The sequence below is a fragment of the Marmota marmota genome, unplaced genomic scaffold (assembly GCF_001458135.2).
Source record: "Marmota marmota marmota unplaced genomic scaffold, marMar, whole genome shotgun sequence".
Lineage (NCBI taxonomy): Eukaryota > Metazoa > Chordata > Mammalia > Rodentia > Sciuridae > Marmota > Marmota marmota.
The window spans coordinates 50,348,425-50,357,124 of NW_025999977.1; positions in this window are offsets into that span (position 1 = coordinate 50,348,425).

An 8,700-nucleotide genomic window follows, 5' to 3' on the forward strand; every position below is an offset into this window, starting at 1 on the left:
GTCCCATTTGTTGATTCTTGTTATTAACTTTTGTGCTATGGGTGTCCTATTAAGGAATTTGGAGCCCGACCCCACAATATGTAGATCGGAGCCAACTTTTTCTTCTATCAGATGCAGAGTCTCTGATTTGATATCTAGCTCCTTGATCCACTTTGAGTTAATTTTTGTGCATGGTGAGAGGAGGGGATTCAGTTTCATTTTGTTGCATATGAATTTCCAGTTTTCCCAGCATCATTTGTTGAAGATGCTATCCTTCCTCCATTGCATGCTTTTAGCTCCTTTATCAAATATAAGATAGTTGTAGCTTTGTGGATTAGTCTCTGTGTCCTTTATTCTGTACCATTGGTCCACCTGCCTGTTTTGGTACCAGTACCATGCTGTTTTTGTTACTATTGCTCTGTAATATAGTTTGAAATCTGGTATCGCTATACCGCTTGATTCACACTTCCTGCTTAGAATTGCTTTTGCTATTCTGGGTCTTTTATTTTTCCATATGAATTTCATGATTGCTTTATCTATTTCTACAAGAAATGCCGTTGGGATTTTGATTGGCATTGCATTAAATCTATACAGAACTTTTGGTAATATCACCATTTTGATGATGTTAGAGGGTTCACTCTCCATTTCACAACTTCCTGGAAAATGAACTCAGTTCTGAAAGTCACCCAGACCTGGTTCAAGTCCCCACTCTGTCAGAGATGAGCAATGTCATCCCGTGTATCCTGTACCGGTTCTATGGATGGTACATTGGAAAGAACATCAGCGAGCTGGAGGAGTGGGGGTGAGACTTACTAAGATACCTGAAGTATCAGCACCTGGCACTGTGTCCGAGTCACAGCAGGAGATCAGAAGCTTTTGCACTTTTTTGTTAAATGAATGGACAATTCACCCTTATAGCTGCCTGAAGAAATAGGGGCATTTTACAAACTGAGGGGGTTACTCCCCTGGGACGTGGGCAATATCATGTACTCCTCACTTGCTAAACTTGCAAGTAAATAAGCAAGGTGCTTTGACAAAATCTATTTGAAAATAATTTACTTTGAGTTTACTCTTATGATTTTTGAAAAATTAATAAAAATAGAAGGGGTTTCATCAGACATAGTTATAAAAAGTAAGTTCCTGAGAATCTGAACATATAGTTTTTTAAAAAAATTTTTAGATGTTGATAAACCTTTATTTTATTCATTTATTTATGTGTGGTGCTGAGAATCGAACTCAATGCTTCACACATGCTAGGCAAGTGCTCTACCACTGAGCCACAATCCCAGCCCTGAACATATAGTTTTAATTGGAACTTTGATATCTGTGAGCTTGGGCAAATCACTTTTACCTGAAACTCAGTTTCCACAGATGTTAAAAAGAGGTAGGGATGATTAGCAATTAATAATTATGTAAATATGTTTTGAACATTTACTATGTGCAAGAAAATGTGCTAATTCCTGGGGTGCTGAGCGATACTTATTAATAAACCTAGATTACTCTAATATTTTCTTCCAAATATTAGATTCTATGATCTATAAATTTTCTAGGTTGACACTCTAATGGAATTTTGTAGCTTTTTGGAATCATAGTCAGTAGTTAATTTTACAGCAGATACACTGGTGTTTGCCACTAAAGAATGTTTCCCGTCTCTGGGATAAAATTTGGCTCTAATATGGAAATTTATATGGAGTTGCTAAAGATGATATTGTTAGTGGCCCTTTTAGCTCTGCTCATGCGTGGAATTGAGGGCATAAGTGGCTCTTTGAGGTGTAGTAAAGCTTGCTACAAGCATATCTGGTGGCCCTTCATTGTGAAGGTTTCCGTGAGCCATTGAGAGTCTGATTAGGAACATGACTGGAAGCTTCGCTTCAAAACAGTTCATCTGATAACTTATGCATGCGCTTCTAAGTTTGGAGGGCTAGCGCCTGGTGAATATGCTAATAGGCTCATGCTGAGAATGAGTAAAGAGGGAACATGTTGTTCATTAGCCTTAATAAAACCACAAGGAGACTCACCTTAGTGTTCTCTTTGCTGGGACGTGTCTCCAGAGAAGAAGGCAGATCTGCCGAGAGGTCCCTGGCTCTGTTTCTGCCAGAGCAGAAACCAGGTCTTCCCCTTCATCATGGCTCACTTGAGATTCCAGCCAAAGGGCTGCCTCTCTAACACACTAGTGAGAATCATTTTCCCTTTAGGTTCAGACTCAGCTATCATGAGTTGAGTCCCTACTGTGCGCCTGGCGGGGCCTCATGACCCTTTGTCCTCCCTTCCTTTCTCTGGTCCTGGATGTCTGTGGACTGTGACTTTCCACATTTCCCTGGAGGGAAAGGGACTTGGGGCTCCCTCAAGATAGCAGCAGCTCTTGGACAAAGGTGGAAACAGTGCTGACCGAGGTGTCAAAGGCATCTTGGCTTTAGCTTCGACGTCTGAGAAGCTTTTGGAACATTACCTCCTTTTTCTGGACCACGGTCTATATTATAAAATAAGGGATTTGGAAGGGGATTTCTTGAGCCATCATGTCCCAATTTGATGCTCAATGGTTTGAGGTCTGAATATCTGAGAAGTTGCTGGATAGACTCCCAACTCGCCTGAGAGAAAGAGCAACTCTGCCAAGTGGGTACAGGAAGCAAGGCCACTGCCAATCATCTGTCAGTCAGCGGAGCCATTGTCCCTTGGTCTACCCAGTCCTTCCATTTTCAAACTGAGAAGCAAGTCCAGAAAGTAGAAACCAGAATGAACAAGAAAGCGGGGGAGAATGGAAATGCTAAATCTGCTGTCAGATAACAAATTCCTAAGCAAAATCAGCAGAAAATGTCAACAATCAGATCATCTGTCGCTATGGCAATTGAGTTTAAAGTTTCCTAATTCAGTGCTGTCCTCCGTGGGAGTGGGTGACATCTAGCAGCAGCATGAACAGCATTCTCCCTGCTTTCTGTGCTCCGGGAAGTATTTTTGAGTCCATCAGCAAACCATCCATCTGCTCTGCCTTCCTTGTTCCTGAAAAGTGCAACTCAAGAAAGCCCGGGGCTCAAGGCCAGAAGGGAGGCTTTGGAAGCTTCCAGGATTCCTTTTCACTTAGAGGACGGTCAGCTATTTATAAAAAGAGCTCCCTGTTCTTTCTGGGAGTAGCCATGGAAGACGGAGCAAATGCTTTTGAAGCTTGCAGAGGCCCAAGTGTGTATGTTCTGCCCAAATGAGCAGCTGAGGAGCATTGCTCTGGGTGGAAAGGAGGCCTGTCACCTCCCCGAGCTGTCGGAGGTGTTCCTGCAAACTCCGTTAATCTGCAGTGTCCCTGGGGGCATGCATTGCCGTAGAAAGAGTGTACTCACCTACTAGGGGGGTCTGAGGCTTCCCTTCCCTTTGACACAACCACAGACTCGTTCATTCATGGAAATTTTATTAGACAAACACTCCCCTCCCCTCCCCTGCCCCTCATCCTTTATAGAATGTAAGTTCCAGGAGAGGAAATATTTTGTCAGTTTTGTTCATGGATGAATTTCTAGTGATTATAAATATGCCTGGCACATTGCATACTTTTATATTTAGAAAAACTAGGCTAGGGGCTCGAGATAGAAGATAAACCGAGGATTTAGCCATCTCTTGAGTGTTTTGCAATATAGTAAGGGAGTCAGATACAATGTGGTGTGTTGTAGTATGGAGAAATGAGTGGGAGAGGTGAGAATTCTGACCTTTCCTGGGGTGCTTTAGAATTTTCCAATGTTGAGTTCAATTCTGGGCCCTAGGAGCAGCTCTGGAAAATCAGAGCAGGATCCCAGGGAAAGGACTTTGAGGGACACCTGCCTCTTAAGGGCAATGTGTGTGTTTGGGGGTGAGGGTGGGGTCACTGTGCTGTTGAAGATGGAGAAGAAAAGACTCTGGCAGAGATGAATCCACCTCACACCTGGTGAGCTCTTGGGCAGAGGAGGACTTACAGTTCTGCTGTGCGGCTCCCTTGAGTGGACGGAACCAGGGAGAGTTGCTAGAGACATCAAAAAAGCACATTGTCTTTCAGTGTGACGAGAACTTTCTAGCAGGGAGATCTCTGAGGTGGCAAGTCACTCTTTCCTGGAGGTTCTACCAGCACATGGAGATGTGGTAGAAGAACTGGTGTGCTTGGAATATGGAGCTAGATCAGAGAGTTCCAAGTCTGTTTTCTGTGTGCTGCTTCTGTTGGGTGCTGCTTGGCTACTGCAGGGGGGAAGGACAGGACCTCAGCCCCAGGCTCCACAATGTATTGAGGGAAGCTAAGATTTAATTTGAACCAAAGAGTGTCTTGATTGTTTTTCCTTTTAATTACTTAGCCACATGGCTGCCAGTTTCCTTCAAAATCTTATGCCTACACTAGAGCTAGATTTCAGTTGGTCTATGCTCGCATTTTATAGAATGTTAGGGCCAAGTGAGAACTTAGGCATAATTTTCCAAAGTAATTCTTAACATTTGGGGCATCTTTGGAGTATTTTAAAAATTCACAGAAGTGTTTCTCAGGAAAATGCACTTACACTCTCCCACTGAAATGTCCGCCAGGAGTTGGTACAGCTTGCTCTCTCCATGAAGCCCACTGAGGATCTTGCTCCTGTCTGTGGGCTCTGGGCTACAAACACTTGGTTCAGTCCCACTCAGTACCTTGTTAATGAAGAAATGGGGGCCAGGAGGCAGCCTTTAGGGAGGAGAGTCCCTGCAACCTGGGCTCAGAGGCTTTGCTGAAGCCCAGGCTTGGCTTGTCTTAGCTGTGCTCTTGGCATATTGAAGAAAAGTTGTACACAGTACGCAATAGGTGAATTATTAAGTCTTATAAAGAATGCCTTTTCATGTCTTCCTGAAATAGGGATTAGAAAAGGCCAGTACTGAAGCAGGCAAAGGAGCAGAGCTGTAGATACTGGGGATAAGAAGCTGGCATAAAGAAACAGAAGCTGCATGTAATGGAACAGGAGCCCAGCTGTCAGGGCCCAGCAGCTGTGATCACAGCCAGCAGTCATGGCCATGAGGGGCGGCCAGGCAGAGGCCTGCCCTGCAGGCACCCAGCTGGTACACTCAACCCTTCCAGGACTATCAGACTTCTACCCTCCGCTTATTATGGGATAGTCAGATCAGAGGTGAGGAAGTGCAACTCAGACTCTCTAACAGGAGCTAGTGGTTTTAGGCAATTATGAGCCTGCTGGGGTAGGGCTCGTGACACCTGCAATTGACAGTGCAGTTGAGGCCGAGAAGGTTTGTGAGACCAAATAGGGCTCCTGTGGGTTGAGGGGTGCTCTCTGTTTCCTTGGTGATGCCAAGCTGAGAGCCTTCTATTGAACTAGAATGTCTTAATCTCTAATCACTCCAGTGGCTACAGGAGGGACAGTTGTGCATGCACGTGCACACACATGCACATATACACACACAAACAGACACACACTCACGGATTCAGAGTTAATATCACAGGACATTTAAACACTATGAGCCTTTATTGCTTTGAGTATCTAATGTAGTTCCTCAAAGTGGCCCTGCTTACAGTTGCATGTGAATGTTAAGGAAGGCTCTGCAGGTGCAATTGCTTTGCAAGATTTTCAGGGGTGGGTGATGGTCCTCCTCTTACAATAAGATTGTGTGGCTAGGTAGTGGCCAGACTTGATAGAATCTGGTGTTCTTAATACTTTGCATGCAAATCAGTCAAGCTCCTGGAGAAATGTTTCCCCATTCTTTCTCTGCATATGACTTATGTCTGTATGATATTGAATGGAGATTTTTGGATTGAGACTGAGCAGGTTTCAAATTTCAAAACCCATTAGCAAAGCAACTTATGAAATCATTTAATTTCCTTAAACCACCATTTTCTCTTGGGCATAATAATCTCTGCTTCAAAGGGTTATAGTGAAAATCAAATGAGGATTAATAAGAGGGTATTTTGAAAACCGTAGATATATAAGCAGGAAGGCTCACTGGTCAAGTCCCTGAGAACTGCATTCTAGGTTTTTCTCAACAGTTCTTTGAGCAGCAGGGCTTCCCACTCTGGGTGGAAGGCTGGGGTGTGCTGTGTGAGTGCGCTGGGATCCTCTGTTCAGCAGAGGTCAGCTCCTGTGCGGTGGGCTCTGCTCTGGAGCCTTCTTTCATTTTCTTGTTTCTCCTCCGTGTGCCCCCCAAGTTCTCCCCTCCAACATTCACCCTGTGCATGTCTCAAGTGCTGTTGGAGAAAGATGAGAGGCAGGAACTGGCATCCTTCTCAGGCTGGTGGCCAGGATGGTTGATTCCCAGGTGGGGGAAGGTGGCTGAGGAGATGAGCAGGACTGCTGCCTCCACACCCCTTCTCTCTTCTTTTCCACGGAATGTGGTCCTTGTGTTGGATGGACTGATATTTCACCTGAAGCAGAATCCCTCCTTAGCGGTACAGTACAGAGACCTGGCTTAGGTGCTAAAGATACTTGGATACCCAGTTCATCCATAGGTCCAATTATAACTGTGATTTCTAATGGAAAGTGATTTTCATTCTCATTCTTCCAAAACTAAGGGATGAAACTATACAAATAACATCTTGGTTGTCATTCGGTTGGTTTGTGCCAATGGATTTCATGGATCAATGTTAGAAGAGTATAGCAAGCCCACAGACTTCTCCTAAAGATCCCCTAATTGTGCTCTGGGTTTTCCTGCTCAGGGTTTGTTTAGCAGTGCAGTAGCACTCTCATGTTTAATATAATATAAACAATTTAGTAGAGATTAACTTAATATTATATGTACATTTTTAATTTGGTACATGCTGCTTGGATTCTGATACACAGATGTTGTTTCTCCTGGTAGAAATGATCTGGATGTAGTTCCAGGCCAGCATCATCTGGGGGTGGCTTGGGAGAGGAGAGGCTGTGTCTGCCTTCATTTGTGCTTTTTTTGTTCTGAGGAGGGTGAGTTGGCTGGAGATGAACTGAGAGCAGACTCCTGCTTGGCACCCCATTCCATCTTGGCAGCCAGGGATGGGGCAGAGAGAAGCCTGGCAGCAGAGGCACAAGCGTGAGGAGGGCCTGAGAGAAGCCTGCAGCACACGGGCTGGAGGACCTCGCCTGGGCACATGCAAGATATTCTGCTGCAGAACTTGGAAGTGGCAGGAGACCTTTGCAGCACAGTGGTCGGTGGTGCTCACAGAATTATAATGGATGTTTAAACTGGCACTGCTTAAGGGGGACATGTTATTGGCATAACTGTCAGAGAAAACCATAACACTATCCATAATGAATCAATATTATCCATTATTCATAAGTATAATTGGAAAACTAAGAATTACTAGATATTTGAGGCCCATCCAGTATCATGAGGAAGGACCAAGGTAAACAGCAGAACACACTCAAGGTGCATAAGACACTTAAAAAAATTATGTATTATCTTTGGATTTGAGAACTTAATACGTTGAATATAGTAAAATATTTAAAAAGGGGGTAGTTGGCAAATATTGCTAGACATGGGAAATTTTAAAAAATGATGCAGAAATACAAATGTCAATGGGTGGCCTAAAGAAGCACAAGAGTAGAACTAAATACTGGTCGCAAAGCCAAGGTCTGGGACACACAGTAAGCAGAAGAGAGAGGAAGCATGAGAAGTGAATACGAAATTCAAAGGAGAGATTTGGGGATTCAGCATCCAGGCAACTGGAATTCTAGAAGGAGAAAACAAAGGAGATGAAGTAATCAAAATCAAAATAGGATGGTTTTCTGAGCTGGGAGACAGGCTCACTGAGGGCTGAGCTGCATGAATGGAAATAGGTATATCCTGGATTAGTGAAAAATATATATTTCAGATCCTGGGATAGAAGGAAAATCTTATAAGCTCTAAGAAAGACGTACGTTACCTACAAAGAAATAAGCACTATACCAACATAGATTGTTTTCATTAGCAGCTTTGGGGGCTACGGATATGGAATATCACCTTTAAAGTTTTGAGAGAAAATAGTTTTCAATCTAGAATTCTATATCTAGACAACCATTGTGAGGTTGAAGGCCAATAAAGCACTTCTAGACATACGTGATTTCAGAGTTTGGCTCTCACATGTCCAGGATGAAAGAAATTACTTCAGGAGATCCTTTAGCAGAAGAAAAAGGAATCCATGTAAAAGGACGGCTGTGGGAACTGGGACTGAGCGTTGAGAAAATGGGGTCAGTTTTATTCTTCATGTTCCTCTGATAACATGAGCAACATTTTAATGCGAAACAAGCAAGCCTTTGGTTTTGCAAAGTCCCAGGCTGGTGAGCTGGACCAGGGTTGAGAGTTTCAATCAGAGTCTGTTACATTACTGTGTTTGTACCCCCGGAGACCACCATGGCTTTTTGTTGTTGTTGTTGCTGTTTTCCCCAAATAAGAGCAAACCCGAAAACCCTCTCAACTTCACTTTAGAGTGTTTTACCTTCCACCACAAATGAACTCGTGAATATTACACAAACAAGCCTTTAAAGACAAAATACTTTTATTTTTAGGAGTCAAAATTCCAAATAAAAGGCCAGTTATAGGATTTCTCATATGAAAATAATTGCAAAGCAGCCCGTGTGATTAGAGAGATCATCCTGAAAGTGGTGGAGCTGAAAGCACCAATCACGCCTCCCCACTCCTTGCCGAGTTCCCGTGGAATCTGCTCACTTTGGTCATCCTTCAGGAACAATCCATGCTCATCTCAGGTTGCTGGGGCCCACGCAGCCCAGATCACTCATGTTTTTTTAAAGAGGGTCATTTATTTAGGATGCCAAAAAAAAAAAAAAAAAAAAAAAA